The following is a 24764-nucleotide window of genomic DNA, read 5'->3' as shown; positions in this document are numbered from 1 at the left end:
TTGGAATTTCTTCGGCCCCACACACATTTACCAAGGTAGTAGTTTTCATGGTGGCAGCTTTGAGACTTCAGGGTCTATCTATAGTCCCTTTCCTAGACGATTGGCTCCTCAAAGCCTCCACTCAAGCGATCGTATCCCAACATATTCAGATTGCTGTATCCTTCCTTCACCAGCTAGGCTGGATAATCAATTGCAACAAACCAGCCACCTCAGTGAAATTCCTGGGGTTCCTTCTGGACTCTGTGGCGATGAGAATTCATCTGACTCCCGAAAAAAGCTACGGGTACAGGATACAGCCGAATTCTCTTAGTTCCCAAGAAAGTAACAATTCATTATCTAATGAGAATGTTGGGTCTAATGTCAGCAAGCACAGAGGCGGTGCCTTGGGCACTGTGACACCTACCTCCGCTTTAGTCGGAAGTATTAGCCAAGTAGGATCACAGTCCAGTGGGACTAAATTCTGTGCACTCCCTGTCCCCTCATGTCCGGTCCTCCCTGAGATGGTGGGAAGCTGTGTGGATCATACTTACCACAGCTGCATCCCTTGTAGGCTGGGGAGCTCACTTATTGGACATGACAGTCCAGGGGACCTGGTCTCCCCTGGAGAAGATGCTATGTTTAAATCTCCTGGAAATGAGAGCCATCAGATCGGCCCTATTCCATTTTGCACCTCAGATTCAAGGGAAGGCAGTAAGAGTTCAATCAGACAGCCTGACAGCTGTATTGTACATCAACAAACAGAAAGACATGAGGTCACAAAGTCTCCTGAGAGAGATACAGTGGGGATCAAAAGTTTGGGCACCCCAGGTAAAAAAATTGTATTAATGTGCATAAAGAAGCCAAGGAAAGATTGTAAAATTTCCAAAAGGCATTAAATTACAGTTTAGACATTCTTATAATATGTCAACAAAAGTTAGATTTTATTTCCAACATTTACACTTTCAAAATAACAGAAAACAAAAAAATGGCATCTGCAAAAGTTTGGGCACCCTGCAGAATTTATAGCATGCACTGCCCACTTTGCAAAGCTGAGACCTGCCAGTGTCATGGATTGTTTTCAATCATCATCTGGGAAGACCAGGTGATGTCAATCTCAAATGTTTTAAATGCCCAGACTCATCTGACCTTGCCCCAACAATCAGCACCATGGGTTCTTCTAAGCAGTTGTCTAGAAATCTGAAACTGAAAATAGTTGATGCTCACAAAGCTGGAGAAGGTTATAAGAAGACAGCAAAACATTTTCAGATGTCAATATCCTCTGTTCGGAATGTAATTAAGAAATGGCAGTCATCAGGAACAGTGGAAGTCAAGGCAAGATCTGGAAGACCAAGAAAAATATCAGACAGAAAAGCGTGCAGGATTTTGAGAAAACCAATTCAAAAGCCACGTTAGACTGCACATTCCCTCCAGAAAGATCTGGCAGACACTGCAGTTGTGGTACACTATTCCACTCTAAAGAGATACTTGTACAAATATGGTCTTTATGGAAGAGTCATCAGAAGAAAACCTCTTCTACGACCTCACCACAAAAATCTGCATTTGAACTTTGCAAATTAAAATATAGACAAGCCTGATGCATTTTGGAAACAAGTTCTGTGGACCGATGAGGTTAAAATTTTACTTTTTCTCCGGAATGAGCAAAGGTATGTTTGGAGAAGAAGGGGAACATAATTTAATGAAAAGAACCTCTGTCCAACTGTTAAGTGGATCAATCATGCGTTGGAGTTGTATTGCAGCCAGTCGCACAGGGAACATCTCACGAGTAGAAGAAAAAATGGATTCAATAAAATTTCAGCAACTTTTGGATGCTAACTTGATGCCATCTGTGAAAAAGCTGAAGTTAAAGAGAGGATGGCTCCTACAAATGGATAATGATCCTAAACACACATCGAAATCCATGGGGGATTACATCAAGAGGCGTAAACTGAAGGTTTTGCCATGGCCTTCACAATCTCCTGACCTCAACATAATTGAAAATCTATGGGTAGACCTTAAAAGAGTAGTGCGTGACAGACAGCCCAGAAATCTCAAAGAACTGGAAGACTTTTGTAAGGAAGAATGGGCAAAGATACCTCAAACAAGAATTGAAAGACTCTTGGCTGGCTACAAAAAGCGTTTACAAGCTGTGATACTTTCCAAAGGGGGCAGTACAAGATATTAACTATACAGGGTGCCCAAACTTTTGCAGATGCCATTTTTTTGTTTTCTGTTATTTTGAGAGTAAACGATGGAAATAAAATCTAACTTTTGTTGACATATTATAAGAATGTCTAATCTGTAATTTGATGCCTTTTGGAGATTTTTCCATCTTTCCTTGGCTTCTTAATGCACATTAATACAAATTTTTGATCCTCACTGTAAGTGTGATTCTGGATTGGGCAGAGTTGAACCTCACCCATTTGTCGGCCGTTCATATGTAGTGATGTCACGAACATAAAAGCACATAGATTCCCCCATATTAGGCAGCACATAATTAGATCCCCCCTTTAGGCAGCACATAGATTCCCCCATGTTAGGCAGCACAAGGTTAGAGCTCCCCTTTAGGCAGCACATAAGATTCCATCATATTAGGCAGCACATAGTTAGAGCCCCCCTTGAGGCAGCACATAGTGGGATTTGAACCCAAGGCCCCAGCGCTGCAAGTCAGCAGTGCTAACCTCTGAGCCACCATGCTACCCTTACCATACAGCTAATATGCACGGTTGCTAAAATGGACAGAGATGTCAGCAGAGAGTACCAGAAAAATTAGGCATGTACATATGGCTCTAAAATTTGGTATTGTTGCAGCTGCAGCTGTAGCAGCGCCCAGAAAAATTGCGGCAGCATAAAAAGCAGCACCAGAGGCCAGAAAAATTAGGCATGTACACATGGCTGAAAAATAAGAACAAGCGCATATCCAAGAGTCCAGAAGACTCTATAATGCAGGACGGAGAAACAGACAAAGAAATTATTTTCTAAATAAAATTTTTCATCAAATGAAGAAACAGAGTTCATCCCTCTCTGTATTTTATTTTTGAAAATCTAAGTTTAAAAATCACATGCAACAAGCGTTCCTTGGTGTAATGGTTAGTACTCTGGAAAATTCAAGTTTAAATTATCAGAAAGTCCAGAAGACTCTATGATGCAGGATGGTGAAAATCACAGAGAAATCCTTTTCAAAATAAAAATTTTCATCAAATCAAGATGAAAGCAGCGGCCAGAAAAATTGCAGCAGCAGAAAAAGTGCAGCATCAGAGGCCAGAAAAATTAGGCATGTACACATGGTTGAAATATAAGAACAAGCGCATATCCAAGAGTCCAAAAGACTCAATAATGCAGGATGGAGAAACAGACAAAGAAATGATTTTCTAAATAACATTTTTCATCAAAATAAAGAAACAGAGTTCTTCCCTCTCTGTATTTTACTTTTGAAAATGTAAGTTAAAAAATGACACGCAACAAGCTTTCCTTTGTGTAATGGTTAGTACTCTTGAAAATTCAAGTTTAAATTATCATAAAGTCCAGAAGACTCTATAATGCAGGACGGTGGTGCGGTGTGACTCTCCGCTTTGAGGCAAGTCAACCCCAAGATGGCGTGACACTGCCGTATCCGGGATGTGGAATAGCACCTGGGGAGCTGGGGGGGGGGGGGGGGTGCCGGTGATGTGGAGCAAGACACAGCAGTTGAAGAGGACTCGGCCGAGGAGGTTATGGAAGAGAATGGAGTAGGAGCAGTAGAGGAGGTGGCAGCAGGCCTGCGTGCAAGTCGTGGTGGTGTCACCAACTCCACCATTCCATGCTTGGCAGCCGTCACCAGGTTTACCCAATGCGCAGTGTAGGTGATATACCTGCCCTGACCATGCTTTGCAGACCAGGTATCAGTGGTCAGATGGACCCTTGCCCCTACACTGTGTGCCAGACATGCCATAATTTCCTTTTGCACAATGGAGTAAAGGTTGGGGATTGCCTTTTGTGCAAAAAAATTTCGGCCAGGTACCTTCCACTGCGGTGTCCCAATGGCTACAAAGGCCTCAGACTTCACCAGCTTGTATGGTAAAAGCTGGCAGGCTAGCAGTTCCGACAAGCCAGCTGTCAGACGCCGGGCTAGGGGGTGACTAGTGTCTTCTTGCGCTCAAACATCTCCTTGACAGACACCTGACTGTGGGCAGATGAGCAGGAACTGCTCAAGGCAAGAGACGGAGAGGCGGATGGTTGAGAGGGGGCAAGGAGGGCAGCAGTGGTTTACCTGGCTGAAGATGCTGGACCAGGAGGAAGATGGAGGCTTTGACTTTGTGTGCTGCTTGTACTGACGTGTTGATCCCATAGGCGTTTGTGATGTGACATCATGTGCCTAGGTGGGTGTTTGACTTCCCACGACTCAGTTTCTTCTGGCACAGGTTGCAAATGTTGCTCGCTGTTGTCAGAGGAAGACACACAAAAAAAAAATGCCACACTGCTGAGCTCTGCGATGACGGCATTCTGGTGGTGGCAACAGCATGCGTTGATTGGCGTCCCATCTGGCTGACCCCGGGTGCCGATGCATGCTGTCTGACTGTGCCACTAGCTCCTTGCGACGACCTCCCCCTGCTTCCAACTCATCTCCTCCTCTCTGTCTCCCCATCCGAACTTTCCCCATCTTCTTCTCTTCTAGCGGGCACCCACGTGGCATCCACGGACACATCGTCATCATCAACACCTTCACCGCTATCTGACACCTCAAGAAAGGAAGCAGCAGCGGGTACAACATCATCATCACACCGCACGTCCATGTGTGTAATGCTGCCTGACTGAGACATATCCCTGTTAACTACATCCTCTGGCAATAATGGTTGCACATCACTCATGTCTTCAAACTGATGTGTAAATAACTCCTCTGACGAATCAAGTAAAGCTGCTGTGGTGCTAGTGTTGGTGGTGGCGGCAGGCGGGCAAGTGGTAGCATGAGAGGTGCCCGAAGCTAAGCTAGAGGAGGAGAAGGATGGTGCGTCAAGGTTCCGAGCGGAAGCTGTAGTAGATTGGGTGTCTTGTCATAGCCAGTCAACTAAGTCCTTAGAACTTTGGGGGTTCAGGGTACGTGGCTTCTGAACACTGGCCATTCTAGGGCCAAAGGGAATCCCAGCACCACGACGGCCCCTGCGGGGTAGCCTTTCTCTGCCTATAATTTTTTTGGTTAAATTTGCACAAGTGTCACACTAAATGTGATTTGCACTAGGGTGACACAATTTGCCCTGCAGGCAAAAAAAAACAGTAACTTTGATGTGAACTGACAGTGACGACTGGTTTTATTTAACAGCCAAAAAAGGTTTATTTTTTTTAAATTTGCACAACTGTCACACCTAATGTGATTTGCACTAGGGTGACACAATTTGCCCTGCAGGCAAAAAAAACTGGTAACGTTGACGTGAACTGACAGTGACGACTGGTTTTATTTAACAGCCAAAAAAGTTTTGTTTTTTTTGAATTTGCACAACTTTTACACCAAATGTGATTTGCACTAGGGTGACACAATTTGCCCTGCAGGCAAAAAAACTGGTAACTTTGACGTGAACTGACAGTGACAAATGGTTTTATTTAACAGCCAAGAAAGGTATTTTTTTTTAAATTTGCACAACTGTCACACCTAATGTGATTTGCACTAGTGTGACAATGAGCAAAAAAGCTTGCCAGCGGAGTTTCCCTTTTAAGCAGTGGTCCCCAACCAGGGTGCCTCCAGCTGTTGCAAAACACACGGACTGATATATTTCAGCCCTTTGAATACTGTAGTAGTTAGTTGCTTTAAAGAAAAAAAGCTTGCCAGTGGAGTTCCCCTTTTATGCAGTGGTCCCCAACCAGGGTGCCTCCAGCTGTTGCAAAACACACGGACTGATATATTTCAGCCCTTTGAATACTGTAGTAGTTAGTTGCTTTAAAGAAAAAAAGCTTGCCAGCGGAGTTCCCCTTTTATGCAGTGGTCCCCAACCAGGGTGCATCCAGCTGTTGCAAAACACATGGGCTGATATATTTCAGCCCTTTGAATACTGTAGTAGTTAGTTGCTTTAAAGAAAAAAAGCTTGCCAGCGGAGTTTCCCTTTTAACCCCTTAAGGACCAGGCCATTTTACACCTTAAGGACCGGAGCGTTTTTTGCAATTCTGACCACTGTCACTTTAAACATTAATAACTCTGGAATGCTTTTAGTTATCATTCTGATTCCGAGATAGTTTTTTCGTGACATATTCTACTTTAACTTAGTGGTAAAATTTTATGGTAACTTGCATCCTTTCTTGGTGAAAAATCCCAAAATTTGATGAAAAAAATGAAAATTTTGCATTTTTCTAACTTTGAAGCTCTCTGCTTGTAAGGAAAATGGATATTCAAAATATATATTTTTTGGGTTCACATATACAATATGTCTACTTTATGTTTGCATCATAAAATTTATGAGTTTTTACTTTTGGAAGACACCAGAGGGCTTCAAAGTTCAGCAGCAATTTTGAAATTTTTCACAAAATTTTCAAACTCACTATTTTTCAGGAACCAGTTCAGTTTTCAAGTGGATTTGAAGGGTCTTCATATTAGAAATACCCCATAAAAGACCCCATTATAAAAACTACACCCCCCAAAGTATTCAAAATGACATTCAGTAAGTGTATTAACCCTTTAGGTGTTTCACAGGAATAGCAGCAAAGTGAAGGAGAAAATTCAAAATCTTCATTTTTTACACTCGCATGTTCTTGTAGACCCAATTTTTTAATTTTTGCAAGGTGTAAAAAGGAGAAAATTTTTACTTGTATTTGAAACCCAATTTCTCTCGAGTAAGCACATACCTCAAATGTCTATGTTAATTTTTCAGCGGGCGCAGTAGAGGGCTCAGAAGGGAAGGAGCAACAAATGGTTTTTGGGGGGCATGCCGCATTTAGGAAGCCCCTATGGTGCCAAGACAGCAAAAAAAAAATACATGGCATACCATTTTGGAAACTAGACCCCTCAGGGAACGTAACAAGGGGTAAAGTGAACCTTAATACCCTACAGGTGATTCACGAATTTTGCATATGTAAAAAAAATATATATATTTTTTACCTAAAATTCTTGGTTTCCCAAAAATTTTACATTTTTAAAAAGGGTAATAGCAGAAAATACCCCCCAAAATTTGAAGCCCATTTTCTCCCGATACAGAAAACACCTCGCATGGGGGTGAAAAGTGCTCTGCTGGCGCACTACAGGTCTCAGAAGAGAAGGAGTCACATTTGGCTTTTTTGAAGGAAATTTTGCTCTGGGGGCATGCCGCATTTAGGAAGCCCCTATGGTGCCAGAACAGCAAAAAAACAACACATGGCATACCATTTTGGAAACTAGACCCCTTGGGGAACGTAACAAGGGGTAATGTGAACCTTAATGCCCTACAGGTGTTTCACAACTTTTGCATATGTAAAAAAAAAATTTTTTTTTTACCTAAAATGCTTGGTTTCCCAAAATTTTTACAATTTTAAAAAGGGTAATAGCAGAAAATACCCCACAAAATTTGAAGCCCAATTTCTCCCGATTCAGAAAACACCCCATATGGGGGTGAAAAGTGCTCTGCTGGCGCACTACAGGTCTCAGAAGAGAAGGAGTCACATTTGGCTTTTTGAAAGCGAATTTTGCTCTGGGGGCATGCCGCATTTAGGAAGCCCCTATGGTGCCAGGACAGCAAAAAAAAAACACATGGCATACCATTTTGGAAACTAGACCCCTCGGGGAACGTAACAACGGGTAATTTGAACCTTAATACCCTACAGGTGTTTCACGACTTTTGCATATGTAAAAAAATATATATTTTTTTTACCTAAAATGCTTGTTTTCCCAAAAATTTAACATTTTTAAAAAGGGTAATAGCAGAAAATACCCCCCAAAATTTGTTAGGCAATTTCTCCCGAGTACGGCGATGACCCATATGTGGCCCTAAACTGTTGCCTTGAAATACGACAGGGCTCCAAAGTGAGAGCGCCATGCGCATTTGAGGCCTAAATTAGGGACTTGCATAGGGGTGGACATAGGGGTATTCTACGCCAGTGATTCCCAAACAGGGTGCCTCCAGCTGTTGTAAAACTCCCAGCATGCCTAGACAGTCAACGGCTATCTGGCAATACTGGGAGTAGTTGTTTTGCAACAGCTGGAGGCTCCGTTTTGGAAACAGTGGCGTACCAGACGTTTTTCATTTTTATTGGGGAGGGGGGTTGTATAGGGGTATGTGTATATGTAGTGTTTTTTACTTTTTATTTTGTGTTAGTGTAGTGTAGTGTTTTAAGGGTACAGTCACACGGGCGGGGGTTCACAGTAGTTTCTCGCTGGCAGTTTGAGCTGCGGCAGAAAATTTGACGCAGCTCAAACTTGCAGCCGGATACTTACTGTAATCCTCCGCCCATGTGAGTGTACCCTGTACGTTCACATTGGGGGGGGGGGGACATCCAGCTGTTGCAAAACTACAAATCCCAGCATGTACGGTCTATCAGTGCATGCTGGGAGTTGTAGTTTTGCAACCGCTGGAGGCTCCGTTTTGGAAACAGTGGCGTACCAGACGTTTTTCATTTTTATTGGGGAGGGGGGCTGTGTAGGGGTATGTGTATACGTAGTGTTTTTTACTTTTTATTTTATTGTGTGTTAGTGTAGTGTAGTGTTTTTAGGGTACAGTCGCACGGGCGGGGGTTCACAGTAGTTTCTTGCTGGCAGTTTGAGCTGCGGCAGAAATTTTGCCGCACCTCAAACTTGCAGCCGGATACTTACTGTAATCCTCCGCCCATGTGAGTGTACCCTGTACATTCACATTGGGGGGGGGGGGGAACATCCAGCTGTTGCAAAACTACAACTCCCAGCATGTACGGTCTATCAGTGCATGCTGGGAGTTGTAGTTTTGCAACAGCTGGAGGCACACTGGTTGTGAAACACCGAGTTTGGTAACAAACTCAGTGTTTTGCAACCAGTGTGCCTTCAGCTGTTGCAAAAGCTACAACCCCCAGCATGTACGGACAGCGGAAGGGCATGCTGGGTCTTGTAGTTATGCAACAGCTGGAGGCATACTACTTTGGCTGGGGATGCTGGGGATTGTAGTTATGCAACAGCTGGAGACACACTGATTTGCTATTTAACTCAGTGTGCCTTCAGCTGTTGCAAAACTACAACTCTCAGCAGTCACCGACAGCCAACGGGCATGCTGGGAGTTGTAGTTATGCAACCACCAGATGCACCACTACAACTCCCAGCATGCACTTTAGCTGATTGTGCAAGCTGGGAGTTGTAGTTATACAACAGCTGAAGGTACACTTTTCCATAGAAAGAATGTGCCTCCAGCTGTTGCAAAACTACAAGTCCCAGCATGCCCATAAGGGAATGCTGGGAGTTGTGGTGGTCTGCCTCCTGCTGTTGCATAACTACAGCTCCCAGCATGCCCTTTTTGCATGCTGGGAGCTGTTGCTAAGCAACAGCAGGAGGCTGTCACTCACCTCCAATGATCCTCACCGCACAGGTCAGTCCCTCGTCGTCGCCGCCGCCGCTGCTCCTGGGGCCCTGATCCCAACAGGGGCGCCGGGGATCGGGGTCCCCAGCACCCGGGTGCACGTCCCGCACCCGCTCACGTCCTCCGGAAGAGGGGCGGAGCGGGTTGAGGGAGTGACACCCGCAGCAGGCGCCCTGATTGGTCGGCCGGTAATCCGGCGGAAGAATCAGGGCGATCGTGAGGTGGCACCAGTGCCACCTCACCCCTGCTGGCTCTGGCTGGATCAGCCAATAATTCCGGGTCACCGGGTCACTGGAGACCCGATTGACCCGGAATCCGCCGCAGATCGCTGGACTGAATTGTCCAGCGATCTGCGGCCATCGCCGACATGGGGGGTCATCATGACCCCCCTGGGCAATATGCCCCGATGCCTGCTGAACGATTTCAGCAGGCATCGGGCACCGGCTCCGCTCCAGATGGTTGCGGGGGGCCGGTAAAACACATGACGTTCTCATACGTCATGTGTCCTTAAGGATTCGGAAATGGAGACGTATGAGAACGTCATGTGTCCTTAAGGGGTTAAGCAGTGGTCCCCAACCAGGGTGCCTCCAGCTGTTGCAAAACACACGGACTGATATCTTTCAGCCCTTTGAATACTGTAGTAGTTAGTTGCTTGAAGGAACTTAAGTTTTATACTGGAGCACCCCTTTTAACCAGCGGTTCCCTCCCAACCAGGGTGCCTCCAGCTGTTGCAAGACACACAGACTGATATCTTTCAGCCTTTTGAATACTGTAGTAGTTAGTTGCTTGAAGGAACTTAAGTTTGATTCTGGAGTACCCCTTTTAACCAGCGGTTCCCTCCCAACCAGGGTGCCTCCAGCTGTTGCAAGACACACGGACTGATATCTTTCAGCCCTAAAAAGGGCTTTTTTGGGTGCTGTCCTTAAAGAAATGTTACACTAGTGCTTTAGAAGTAAACTGGACCCTGAATACACCACCTAGCAGCAACCTAGCTATCGCTTTCCCTATATAGCAGGAGCAGCTTCTCTGACCCTCCACTTCCTAAGCCTGCAGCATGCTGAATGAGGGTAAAATGGCGTCCGTGCAAGAGGTAGAAGGGTCTGGAAGGGAGGGACTGCTGCTGATTGGCTGTAATGTGTCTGCTGACTCTGACTCACAGGGTCAAAGTTTACTGCAATGTTAAAGTATAGGGGGCGGATCGAACTTCACATATGTTTGCCCGGCGATGCGAACGCGAACATGCTAAATTCGCCGGGAACTGTTCGCCGGCGAACAATTCGCAACATTTCTATTCATATCCTGGGAACTCACAATGTCATAGCAGACCACCTGTGCAGGGGTCTTCCAACTGGAGAGCGGTCTCTCCATCAAGACATCTTTCATCAGATCACGCTCAGGTGGGGTAAGCCAGAGATCAATCTCATGGCAACGAGGTTAAACGCCAAGGTGGAGAGATTCTGCTCCCTTTATAGGGAAGACAATCCTGTGGCGGTAGATGCTCTCTCAATCTGGTGGAGGTTCAGGCAGACCTACATCTTCCCTCCCTTTTCCTTGATTCCGAGGGTATTGATTAAAATCAGGCAGGACCATGCCTCTGTGAGAGCCATCATTCCATACTGTCCCAAAAGAGTTTGGTTCAGTCAACTAATTTAAATGAGTCAAGGTCAATTTTGGAGGCTTCCCCCAGAGCAAGCAATAGTGTCAGGGGACACTCACAGCTGCTCAAACCTACAAATGTTCAACCTGACAGCCTGGAGGTTGATCAGTCTCTTCCATACTTAGAAGGGCTTTCAGGGACGGTTTTGAGGACCCTATCGCACTCCAGATCGGAAGCTACTACAAAAGCTTATGGAAGAATTTGGAGAATTTTCTCGTCATGGTGTCGCTTGCGCCAACTATCCTCCAAGAATTCTTCCATTTCTACCATTCTTCAATTCCTTCAAGACAGATTGGACAAAGGATTATTATCTTCCTCCCTTAAAGTGCAAATTTCAGCCTCCCTCAATATATCTCTTTCTTAAGACTCCCTAATTAGAAGATTACTGAAAGGAGCTTCTAGAATTAAGCTACAATCATCCGACCTATCCATGCATGGGATTTATCAGTCGTACTCAGGGGGTTATCATCTCCCCCCTTTGAGCCTTTAGAGGAGGCGGATCTAAAGTTTCTTACACTCTAAGTTACCTTTTTGTTGGCCATCACCTCTGCAAAACGAGTCAGAGAACTCCAAGCCTTTTCAGCTTTTGAGCCCTACATTCAGTTCCTCCCGGACAGGGTTCTTCTTAACTTTTTGCCTACTTTTATTCCTAAAGTACCAACTTTTACTAACATCAACCAGGTTATTTCTCTTCCTGTGTTAGGTCCTCTCCCCTCCTTGGAAGAAGATAGAGAGAGGCCTTTGTACCCTCGACCTCTCGAGATGTCTCAGGATTTACCTGGATCGATGCAAGGAATTCTGTAAGGATGAAAACCTTCTTATCCTTTTTTCTAGTGTCCGTAAAGAACACAAGGCTTTCAAACCAACTATTAGTCGCTGGATCAAGGAAGCTTTTGGGGAGTCTCATGTTTCTCAGGGTCTGGAGCACCCTGACTTTGTCAAAGCTCACTCTACTAGAGCAGTAGCTACTTCTTTTGCGGAGAAAAGCTCGATTCCTTTGGAACTAATTTGTAAGTCAGCTTCCTGGAGTTCACACTTCACCTTTATCTCACACTATAGAGTGGATTCTAGAATATCTAGCTATCCCTCCTTTGGGCGGTCGGTCTTATCCATCGCCAGGCATGAGTGCCCTCCCATGGGGGTATCTGCTTGCTAATTCCCCATCTGTTTTCCCTTAGTTCTAACAGTGGCACAACAATTCCTCCCTTATTCCTGTTTCATTCCTTCTTGCTAATACAAAAGGGGTGGGGGCATTCTTCCCCTATATGTATCGGGGGTGGGAGGGTCTAATTACACATTTAATTAAGAGGTTTTCAATAAAATTTCCACCGGTCTTAGCCAGGCCACAGGGGCAGAATACCCAATCTGTGCCACGGTTAAAGGGATACTCCGCTGCTCAGCGTTTGGAACAAACTGTTCCAAATGTTGGAGCCGGTGCCGGGAGCTCATAACGTCATAGCCACGCACCCTCATGACGTCATGCCCCGTCCCCTCAATGCAAGTCTATGGGAGCGAGCATTAGAAATCTGTTAGATTACTATATTAATACAATGTTCAGAATTTAAACTAAGAAAATGAATCAGTCTAAGGGTAAGTTTACACAGTGTAAAAAAAAAAAAAATACTACGGATAGAAGCTTGGACCCGCAGCCTATGAATCGAGAACAGCTCCAACATTCACTTTATAGACTGTAAACCTGCAGCAATGTACATGTATGTCGCTGTGAGCTAATAACCAGGGCACAGCAACTTACATGTACATTGCGTCTCCTCTAGGGGTTAAATGTGAATGCAGGTGCAGTGACTGTGTAGTCAGGTAGTACAAACTGGCCTGCAATTTTCATTGAAACAACCATGATCACAGATGTGTTAATGCAACCCTGTAAAGAAAAAAGTAGTCTAACGGTACGTTCAGGCGAGCGATTCACAGCGTATTTTATGTTGCAGATCCGCTGCTGAAGGACCCCTACATGCTGCCTTTAGATGTGCCTGCTCAGAGCGGCAATATGCCACTACGAGCAGACACACTACTCCGATGTGCGAGTTGCCGAACACATCGCGGCCTCTCCCCCTGCTACCTGAGCTAGGCCGAGAGCAGCCGCGATATGCGAGCATATTGCGCATGCGTGTGGCAACTCGCACATCGCACATCGCAGTTTGTCTGCTAATAGCAGCATATTGCCGCTCCGAACAGACACCTGTAAAAGCAGCATACAGCGGTCCTTCAGCGGCGCATCCGCAGCATAATACGCACTGGGGATCCGCTTGTGTGAACGTACCCTAAGGATATGTTCAAATAGCGCTAAATTTGCAGACATTATGCAAATTTGCATGTTTTTTGTGTTTTCCACAAAACAAAACAAAAATTATGATTTTGACACTAGTAAAGAGCTGGTGTAAAATTCAATGGATTCTTACTCTCTGAAAGTATTGTGTAAAGCATAAAAGGTACATCATCACATCCATATTTGAAAAACTGACATGCCAAAATTATGGTGCAAAACTCGAAAATTTTAAAAGTTTTGAATATGTCCCCCATTGTTTTAACTAATCCCACTGTTGAAATGACGTCTACTTTTCTATAGACTTTAAAGCGCAACTGTCATAATTTTTTAACCCCTCCCCCCCCAGGAATACTACAATGTTGTTCCTGATGACCATAAAGTGAATGTAGCCATACCTTTATCGACGCTTTTCCTTCCATTATATCTAGCGTAAGGCACAGTCGGATAGGCGTGGTTTGGGGTTCGCTGCCATGCCTATCCCCTTTTTCAGCGCTGGGACCGCTGTGTAGAAAGACACAGTGGTCCACAGCGCATGCGCCCCTCCATGCTGGCTCTGACGTTCGCATGCCACAGTGAACTGACAAAGCGAGTGCTTGCTTCGTCATCCCGCTCCCGCTGGCTCCCACCGTCTCCCGCCGTCTGAGCACTCAGTTCGCATGTGCAGTACTAGAGGCAGGGAGCGAGCTCTCGCTCTGTCAAATCACGGCGGTGCGCGCTTGTCAGAGCCAACAGGGAGGGGCGCTTCCGCTGTGGTACCAGCGCTGAAAGAGAGGATAGGTGTGGTGGCGGCAGGGTTTTGTGAATCCCAAGCCATGCCTATCAACTGTGCCTGACCGCTGGATAAAATGATTTTATAACTCATAAAAGAAGGAAAAGCGGCAATTAAGATATGGCTACATTAATTTTACGGTCATCAGCAACAACATTGTAGTAGTTTGAGAGGATAAAAAATAATGACAGTTGTGCTTTAAAGGGGTACTCTGCCAGAATTTTTTTTTTTAATCAACTGGTGCCAGAAAGTTAAACAGATTTGTAAATTACTTCTATTAAAAAAATCTTAATTGTTCCAGTACTTATCTGCTGTATACTACTTATCTGTCTGTTCGGAGCGGCAATATGCCACTACGAGCAGACACACTACTCCGATGTGCGAGTTGCCGAACACATCGCGGCCTCTCCCCCTGCTACCTGAGCTAGGCCGAGAGCAGCCGCGATATGCGAGCATATTGCGCATGCGTGTGGCAACTCGCACATCGCACATCGCAGTTTGTCTGCTAATAGCAGCATATTGCCGCTCCGAACAGACACCTGTAAAAGCAGCATACAGCGGTCCTTCAGCGGCGCATCCGCAGCATAATACGCACTGGGGATCCGCTTGTGTGAACGTACCCTAAGGATATGTTCAAATAGCGCTAAATTTGCAGACATTATGCAAATTTGCATGTTTTTTGTGTTTTCCACAAAACAAAACAAAAATTATGATTTTGACACTAGTAAAGAGCTGGTGTAAAATTCAATGGATTCTTACTCTCTGAAAGTATTGTGTAAAGCATAAAAGGTACATCATCACATCCATATTTGAAAAACTGACATGCCAAAATTATGGTGCAAAACTCGAAAATTTTAAAAGTTTTGAATATGTCCCCCATTGTTTTAACTAATCCCACTGTTGAAATGACGTCTACTTTTCTATAGACTTTAAAGCGCAACTGTCATAATTTTTTAACCCCTCCCCCCCCAGGAATACTACAATGTTGTTCCTGATGACCATAAAGTGAATGTAGCCATACCTTTATCGACGCTTTTCCTTCCATTATATGTAGCGTAAGGCACAGTCGGATAGGCGTGGTTTGGGGTTCGCTGCCATGCCTATCCCCTTTTTCAGCGCTGGGACCGCTGTGTAGAAAGACACAGTGGTCCACAGCGCATGCGCCCCTCCATGCTGGCTCTGACGTTCGCATGCCACAGTGAACTGACAAAGCGAGTGCTTGCTTCGTCATCCCGCTCCCGCTGGCTCCCACCGTCTCCCGCCGTCTGAGCACTCAGTTCGCATGTGCAGTACTAGAGGCAGGGAGCGAGCTCTCGCTCTGTCAAATCACGGCGGTGCGCGCTTGTCAGAGCCAACAGGGAGGGGCGCTTCCGCTGTGGTACCAGCGCTGAAAGAGAGGATAGGTGTGGTGGCGGCAGGGTTTTGTGAATCCCAAGCCATGCCTATCAACTGTGCCTGACCGCTGGATAAAATGATTTTATAACTCATAAAAGAAGGAAAAGCGGCAATTAAGATATGGCTACATTAATTTTACGGTCATCAGCAACAACATTGTAGTAGTTTGAGGGGATAAAAAATAATGACAGCTGTGCTTTAAAGGGGTACTCTGCCAGAATTTTTTTTTTAATCAACTGGTGCCAGAAAGTTAAACAGATTTGTAAATTACTTCTATTAAAAAAATCTTAATTGTTCCAGTACTTATCTGCTGTATACTACAGAGGAAGTTCTTTTCTTTTGGAATTTCCTTTCTGTCTAACCACAGTGCTCTCTGCGGACACCTCTGTCTATGTCAGGAACTGCCCAGGGCAAAATTGGTTTGCTATGGGGATTTGCTCCTACTCTTAACTTCCTCTGTAGTATACAGCAGCTGATAAGCACTGAAAGGATTAAGATTTTTAAATAGAAGTACTTTACAAATCTGTTTCACTTTCTGGCACCAGTTGATTTAAAAAAATAATGTTTTCCAGTTGTGTACCCCTTTAAAAGCATTAGTGTCATTAAAGGATTAAAAAAAAAATGTTTTCAAATCCACTAGTGCCAGAATGTTAAACAGATTTGTAAATTACCTCTATTTAATAATCGTAATCCTTCAAGTACTTATCAGCTACTGTGTGCTTTCCATTCTGACTACAGTGCTCTCTACTGCCACCTCTGTCCTTGTAAGGAACTGTCCAGAGCAGAAGAGGTTTGCTATGGGGATTTGTTCCTGCTCTGTACAATTCCTGACATGGACAGAGGTCTCAGCAGAGAGCATTGTGGTCAGACTGAAAAGAACTACACAAATTTCTCTGTCGTTTAAAGCAGCTGATAAGTACTGGAAGGATTAAGATTTTTATATAGAAGTAATTTACAAATCTGTATAACTTTCTGACACAAGTTGCTTTGAAAACGTTTGTTGTGCACCGGAGTAACCCGTTACTATAAATTTTTATATGTCAAAAGTTATGATTGTACCCAAACTTAGCTGCAATCATGAGTAATAGCCGGCTTAATAGGATTCTGCAGCACCGTGCAGGCGGCAGGATTTCTGCAGAATTTGTCCACTGTGGAAATTAAAATTCTGGACTCTAATAATATATATTCGGTGAAAAAGTGTCCATCATGGCACATGATTTTTTACGGCGTTCACCATACAAGATAATTTACCTAATAGTTTTACAGTACACATCATTACGGACATGGCAATACCTATTCAAACACAGTTATCAAAACCTGTCCAGAGGAAAAGTTGCCCAGTTGCCCATAGAAACCAATCAGATTGCTTCTTTCATTTTGCAGAGGCCTTGGTAAAAATGAAAGAAGCGATCTGATTCATTGCTATGGGCAACTGGGCAACATTTCCTCTTGAAGGGTTTTGATAAATCTCCCCAATTATGTATATGATTTGAGTTTTTGATCTTTTTTGGTGATAATACAGGGCTTTTATTTGGATAGGGGCATTTATTTATTTTTTACACTTCATACTTTTAATTAAGAACATTTTAGTTTATGTTTTACACGTTTTACAGGTTATACTATGCTGCAATACATTTGTACTGCAGCACAGTATGACCCGATCGGCTGCTGGATCAGTGGCTGGATCCCACAGGCTTCTGTAGCAGTCAGACAGGAGGTCATGATCTGACCTCCTGCTGCCATAGCAACCAACGACGACCCGCGATTCCCCTGTTAACACCATAGATGTGTGATTAGGATTGATCACGGAATCTATGGGGTTAATGCTGCCAGAACCAGCGCAATCGTGCCCCGGCAGCTGCGGAGGGACTCCGGCTGTGATTGACAACCAGGTCCCGCTGCCGATCTCCCGTGCTGCCCGCGAACGTGTCGAGTGCTGGGACATATAGCGGGAAGGGGTTAAAACAATGTGAACACCGACAAATGATTTTTGATAGACTTTCATAAAATATGCTTTATTAGATTTTTTTAAATATACTTCTGCTTTCTAAATCAATTTTACTGTAGTATTTTTTTTTTGTTTTACACTGCGTGAACCCAGACTAAGATGTTCTTAATTTTTACGCTGAAGATAAAACAGATGATTTTTTATTTTTATTATTTTAAAGGGTGTTTACTACCTAAACAAATGATGGTATAGAGCAGGGATATGTCATCACTTGCTTATCATGGGGGGCAGGGCTGATTCCACCTATAGGCAAAATAGGCAACCACCTAGGGTGCCCTCTTGATAGGGGCGCTGCTCCTCCTGTCCCAAGAAACCTATTGCACACTGTCCACAGGTACTGACAGCAACCACTTATTGACAACCCCCCACCACCCCTTTACCACGGAAACTAGCAAACTTAGTTTAATCACTCAGCCCCCTAGAGGAGCGCAGCATTCCTCGGCGATAGACAGACACAGGGGCGATCACTCAGGTCCTGCTTCCTGATAGCGAGCGTGCCCCCAATCTACCACGGTCAGTGATGGCGCTCCTGGTACACCCCAGAAGTAAAGTGATTACATAAGGAGGTAGTTTGTTACAGTGTGTCACCCCAGTAGTAAGGTTATAACACGAGAAGGAGGTTTGTTACAGTGTGTCACCCCAGTAGTAAAGTGGGGCGTGTCACAAGGCAAAGGCAATGGGCTGAGTCAAGGGGACAGCAAAATTAGCTTTTGACTAGGGTGGCAAAAATCCTTACTCCAGCCCTAATGGAGGCCAACTACTATAACCCCCAAATGCTAAAACTAAGCCTCATTTACATCAGTGCACTATGATCTGTCATGCACTATGGCATGCTGGGAGTTGTAGTTTTGCACACTGATTGGGAAATACTGATAGAGACAATAACAATAATAATAACAATTATTATTGTTAATTATTATTATGTCTGTCTACATCAGTGTTTCCTAACCAGGGTGCCTCCAGCTGTTGCAAGACTACAACTTCCAGCATGCCCGGACAACAATTGGCTGTCCGGGTATGCTGGGAGTTGTAGTTTTGCAACAACTGGAGGAACCCTGGTTGGGAAACACTGCTATAAATTATAGTACAGCTCTGTCTACAGTTTATGTAGCAGATTGATAGTGTTATGGTTCTTTGATGCCTTTGCTCTTAAAAAAGGGATTAAAATCGTAAGGTAGAAAACTGTCAAAGATCTATAGAAGAAGACCCTAGTGCTGAATTCTTTCATCTTGGACTTGTAATGATTTACAGAATAAAACATATAGTCAAAATAATACAAATCTATTGAATGTTTGAACCCCAGAGATTCCTGTTACTAAAACCTGACACAATTTTCTAAGCAAACGGCACTGTCATCGATTTCCATGGACTCTTGCTTAGAATATGGTGTAAGAGGTTCAATAACAGAAATCTATGAGCAGTGCTAAACGGGCTTAAGTAATCTATACCGAGCCCTTTCATTTTGGAAATGACTGGTGCCTCAATATCATATCCTTCACTTCAAAAGTGATCATTGCATCCCTGATTTATCAAAAGTTACATTTCAGTGGATTTTCTTTTCAAGCTTCTTGTTCAGGCAGTCTGCGTTTAGTGGTATTTTGTTTGTTCTCCTATGTTTACTTAATACAACCAAACAGTCAAAAAATGTTAAACCTACCAAATGGCTAGTATATGGGGGAACACAAAAGATCTGGGATGAAGAGGAGGTGTGGCTTGGGATGGGGCATGGTTTTGAGGTGTGCAAATTTGGCACAAATTCTGGTGCACACATTTAAACCAACCAATAGTTGGCAACAGTTGGTCTAAACTTAAAGGCGTACTCCGAAGGGAAAAACAAAATAATAAAAAAAAAAATATATATATCTATATATATATATATATATATATATATATATATATTGTTTTTTCCCCAAAATTAACTGTTGCCAGACATTTAAACTAATTTGTGAATAACTTCTATTTAAAAATCTTAAGCCTTCTAGTACTTGTCAGCTGCTGTGATAAGTTGTGGAGTTCTTTCCGGTCTAACCATAGTGCTCTCTGCTGCCACCACTGTCCATGTCAGGAACAATTCAGAGCAAGAGAGGTTTGCTATGGGAATTTGCTCCTGCTCTGGACAGTTCCTGAGATGGACACTTGTAGCAGCAAAGAACCCTCTAGTCAGACCCCCTCCGCCCCTGCATTTTGTAGGGGAATCATACATCTTGCTTCGACCACAGCTTGACAACACTTGGGAACTAATTAGTGCACACAACACCAAAAGGAGAACGGTAAAATAAACCAACTTTATTAGAAAAATGACAAATACATAAAATCCACAGAAGTTATAAAAAAAAAGAAAAAGAAAAATGAAAAAAGGCACCAGCATACAACAAACAGGTAGGTAAAATGGGCTGGAGACTGCTAAATGACGGAGATGTGAATGAATAACACATAGGCTGTAGTGAGAGGGTTGCTACTGATACAAAGGCATACACTATAATACAAAACAAGTCCTATGTGTAAAATATCAATATACCAGGGACCAAAATGATTTGCAGGGTGCCAGACCTTACCTACCAAACCCCAACAACCATTTTGCTATAATAGTGCTTCCTCAGGAACACTTTTATAGTGAAACAGTTGTTGGGGTTTCGCACTGTGTGCGCTTCTTTTGACGAGGCTGGCAGTCGCCTCTGAGAGCCCTGCAGCTTGTTCAGTACCGGGTCCGCTGGAGACTCCATGTCGGAGCAGGAAGTCTGAAGTTTAACGGTGAATGCATGTAACCATTTCGGTTCTTACTTGAGAGAGTTGTTGGACTCGATACAAGGACCAAGGTCTCCCCTATTGGCAGTTCTTACTTTGCCCCCGAGCTCAGCTATCCGGTCTCAGGCTTAGTAGTAGTGCCACTGTGTGCGTCTTGGATGGGAAAAAAAAAAAAATTAAAAAATAAAAATAAAAAATAAAAAATAATAAAAAAAAAAAATATATATATATATATATATATATATATATATATATATATATTAATAAAATGGTTAATAAGTGCTTGTGGGGGATTGTTTTTTGGAATAAAAGTTTTTAAAATGTATTGTGTGTTTTTTTTTTTATTGACTTTTCAGGCTTAGGCTGGGTTCACATCACGTTTTTGCCATACTGTTTTCAATCCGTTTTTCTAAAGAAAACCATATGGCAAAAAAACAGATGGAACAGTATGGGAAAAAGTTAACCATATGCGTTTTTAAACAATATACTGTTTTTAAAAGTGTATACAGTTCCGTCCATTTTTATAGAAAAAAAAACAGCTAGAGGGTGGGTGGTAGATGCAGGCAGGTGGCCGTTGCGACTTTTTGTTCGACTTTTGTAAGCAAAAAAAAAAAAGAGCTCTAAATCCCTTGATAAATCCCCCCCATTGTTTCTATACTGAGGATCAGCAAATTCATCCACATAGAAGGCACAGTCCTGAACAATAAGCAGGTAGGCTTTAGACTGGATCAGGGTAACTCATAGTATAAATTATCTTTTTATGCAAGCCCTTCTTGTCACTAGTTTTTTGTCTTTCTCCCTGGATCCGACAGTAACTGAATAGTAGTAGACCTCAGAGGTGACACGCCACAATTCCTTTCCTGTCCAGTACTCTGATTCCCTTTAATGGAGTGTTGTACTAAATACTCATCACTTCTCTCCAGCCCACTAACAGACAGGAAAATGCCTTGAATGTAAAATCTTGGCAGAAACAAGCTGGCTCAAGAATCTTTGCAGGAGCTATCACCTTCTCAAGTTCTCCTTTAAAGGGGTTATCCAGGAATCAAAAAACAGACCTCATTTCTTTCAAATACAGCTCCCTGTCTGTCCCCAGGTTGTGTTTGATATTACAACTTGGCTCTATTCACTTCAATGGAACTGAGCTGAAGACCAAACCCAACCTGGAGACAGACGGAGCCGTCTTTGAAAGAAATTATACTCAGTTTTTTTTTATTCCTGGATAACCCCTTTAAGGGAATGTATTGTCAGAAAATGGCATATTGTTTAACCCTTTCCCGTCCTAGGACGTATGCATACGTCCTAGTTGCTAGCTAGTTAGCGCAACTGGATGTATGCATATGCATATCCTGCTCAGCGCTGCAAGAGATCACCGGCAGGACCAAGCTGTCAATCACAGCCGGGGTCCCACCGCAGATGATATTTATAAGGTGGCATTCAACAACATGCAGCTGTATCTTCCTGCATGTACTTCATGTGACCATTGAGGCCAGTGACTGGCACAGTGTCACATGAACAATGTACAGGATATGATTGCAAAACTATTGCCAAGGAACAGTGGAGCAGTGTTGTGGTACTCACTGCGAGAATAGGCGTGGTAGTCAAGCTAGCAAGGAGTTGTAGTCTCATGGTGGCAATATATGGTGATGTCACGTGGCAGGGTGGTCTGGCCAACCTGATGTTCCCCTGTGAGCCCAAGCAACCTTTTTGTCAACGATGTTCTTATATTGGATGTTTGACCATGATCTTTGACCATGATGTAGTACATGGTTAAAAGAGTGGCACAAAAATGTGGAGTTAGAGTCTTTGAACAGATAAGTGGAGGGTTGGTCATTGTCCAATTAAAAGGGTACTCCCATGGAAAACTTTTTTTTTTTTTTTTAAATCAACTGGTGCCAGAAAGTTAAACAGATTTATAAATTACTTCTATTAAAAAATCTTAATCCTTCCAGTACTTTTTAGGGGCTATATTCTACAGAGGACATTATTTACTTTTTAGATTTCTCTGATGTCATGACCACAGTGCTCTCTGCTGACCTCTGCTGTCCATTTTAGGAACTGCCCTGAGCAGCATATGTTTGCTATGGAGATTTTTTCCTGCTCTGGATAGTTCCTAAAATGGACAGCAGAGGTCAGCAGAGAGCACTGTGGTCATATCATCAGAGAAATCTAAAAAGTATAGCATTTCCTCTGTAGTATATAGCCCCTAAAAAGTACTGGAAGGATTAAGATTTTGTAATAGAAGTAATTTACAAATCTGTTTTACTTTCTGGCACCAGTTGATTTAAAAAAAAAAAAAGTTTTCCACGGGAGTACCCCTTTAATGTTCCTGAATGTACAGTTAGACAATTAAAAGAAACAAAACCATAGGTGTCACTGCACAACAGCATCAGACAATAAATGTGCCCAATTAATTGAAGAAAATAATAAATATAAGACATATAATCTTACATGCTCATTGTCATCTGTAGTGCCTACTTCCTTTTTCTCATGGAGGGGTTAACTTGCTTTTTATGTATAGTTTGTATATAGTTAGAAAATTGCTGTTCAGTGTGTTATACATCAATCACTGCTCTTATTCATGTCACAGGTAATTTACAAAGGGGCTCCATTGTCATCGCATAATAGGAAATGGCTGCAGTGTAGAAGAATGCTTAATTCGGCAGAGAGGGACATGGCTCTTGAATGTGCATTTTTGCTCAAAAGGTGTAATTAATAAAATATACAGCCACAGTGAGTTACATAGTGATTGACTAGATAAAATGGGACGTATAATGGTATTTCAGCATGTTCAATGTAGTCTCTGATCTCAAACTCTGTGTCAATAAGCAGGGGCGGACTGACCGGCCGGTCCGTTCGACGTGGTCTGAGGGCCAGGCCGGGTAAAGGGCCCGCTGCTGCTGGGGATCCAGGACACTGAGCCTATGTAGACTATGTATCTAAATCTCTCATGTGTGAAACTGTTTGCTGAGCATGTGTATCTAAATCCGTTATGTGCGATACTGTCTGCTGAGCCTGTGTATCAAAATCCGTTATGTGCGATACTGTCTGTTGAGCCTGTATATCAAAATCTGTCATCTGTGATACTGTTTGCTGAGCATGTGTATCTAAATCCGTTATGTGCAATACTGTCTGCTGAGCCTGTGTATCTAAATCTGTCATGTGTGATACTGTCTGCTGAACCTGTGTATCTAAATCTGTCATGTGTGATACTGTCTGCTGAGCCTGTGTATCTATATCCATTATGTGTGATACTGTCTGCTGATCTGTGTATCTAATCCTATCATGTGTCATACTACTGCTGAGCTTTGGGCTGGACTGGCCATTAAGCGATAGAGGCCATGTGAGATAGGCCACAATAAGGGGCCCTGAGCGGAGGAAGAGAGAGCAGAGGAGTCAGGAGGGTTTAGGGGTATGATGGGGTCAGAGGGGTCTGGAGGAGGAGGGGACAGAGGCATCTGGAGGAGGATACAGTGGTCTCGGGACAGAGGGATCTGGAGGAGGACAAAGTGGTCTGGGGGGATAGAGAGGGCTGAAGGAGGATTTAGGGGTCTGAGGTGAAAGGGGTCTGGAGAAGGATTTAGGGGTGCAAGGGATAGATGGGTCAGTAAAGGGATATATTTAACCCCTTAAGGACTCAGGGTTTTTCCGTTTTTGCACTTTCTTTTTTCCTCCTTACCTTTTAAAAATCATAACCCTTTCAATTTTCCACCTAAAAATCCATATTATGGCTTATTTTTTGCGTCACCAATTCTACTTTCCAGTGACATTAGTCATTTTACCCAAAAATTCACGGCGAAACGGAAAAAAAATAATTGTGCGACAAAATTGAAGAAAAAACGCCATTTTGTAACTTTTGGGGGCTTATGTTTCTACGCAGTGCATATTTTGGTAAAAATGACACCTTATCATTATTCTGTAGGTTCATACGGTTAAAATGATACCCTACTTATATAGGTTTGATTTTGTCGTACTTCTGGAAAAAATCATAACTACATGCAGGAAAATGTATACTGTTACGCCGAGCGCTCCGGGTCCCTGCTCCTCCCTGGAGCGCTCACGGCTTTCTCCTCTCTGCAGCGCCCCGGTCAGACCCGCTGACCGGGAGCGCTGCACTGATACTGCCGGCGGGGATGCAATCCGCATAGCGGGACGCGCCCGCTCGCGGATCGCATCCCAATCTACTTACCTGTCCCGGTCCCCGGCTGTCACGTCCTGGCACGCGCGGCTCCGCTCTCTAGGGCGCGCGCCCGCTCTCTAAGATTTAAAGGGCCAGTGCACCGCTAATTGGTGCCTGGCCCAATCAGTGTAATTAGCTCACCTGCTCCAGGCCTATATTACCTCACTTCCCCTTCCCTGCATTGCTGGATCTTGTTGCCTTGTGCCTAGTGAAAGCGTTCCTGTGATTGCCTTACCAGTGTTACCACACCTTCTGCCGTTACCCTTGACTACGAACCTTG

The 24764-nt window shown here is 43.7% G+C and overlaps 1 long non-coding RNA gene across 1 annotated transcript in view; it reads left to right on the top strand.

Moving 5' to 3' along the window:
- Positions 1 to 23028, top strand: part of LOC130284178 (uncharacterized) — a 39151-nt gene extending 16123 nt beyond the window's left edge. The window contains exon 3 of the long non-coding RNA XR_008846937.1: positions 22895 to 23028. This is a non-coding gene — a long non-coding RNA (uncharacterized LOC130284178). The remainder of the gene's footprint in view (positions 1 to 22894) is intronic.
- The last annotated feature ends 1736 nt before the right edge of the window (positions 23029 to 24764 follow it).

The sequence above is a fragment of the Hyla sarda genome, chromosome 8 (genome assembly GCF_029499605.1).
Source record: "Hyla sarda isolate aHylSar1 chromosome 8, aHylSar1.hap1, whole genome shotgun sequence".
Lineage (NCBI taxonomy): Eukaryota > Metazoa > Chordata > Amphibia > Anura > Hylidae > Hyla > Hyla sarda.
The sequence above is the reverse complement of the archived record's forward strand: the minus strand, read 5'-3'. Positions and strand labels throughout refer to the sequence as shown.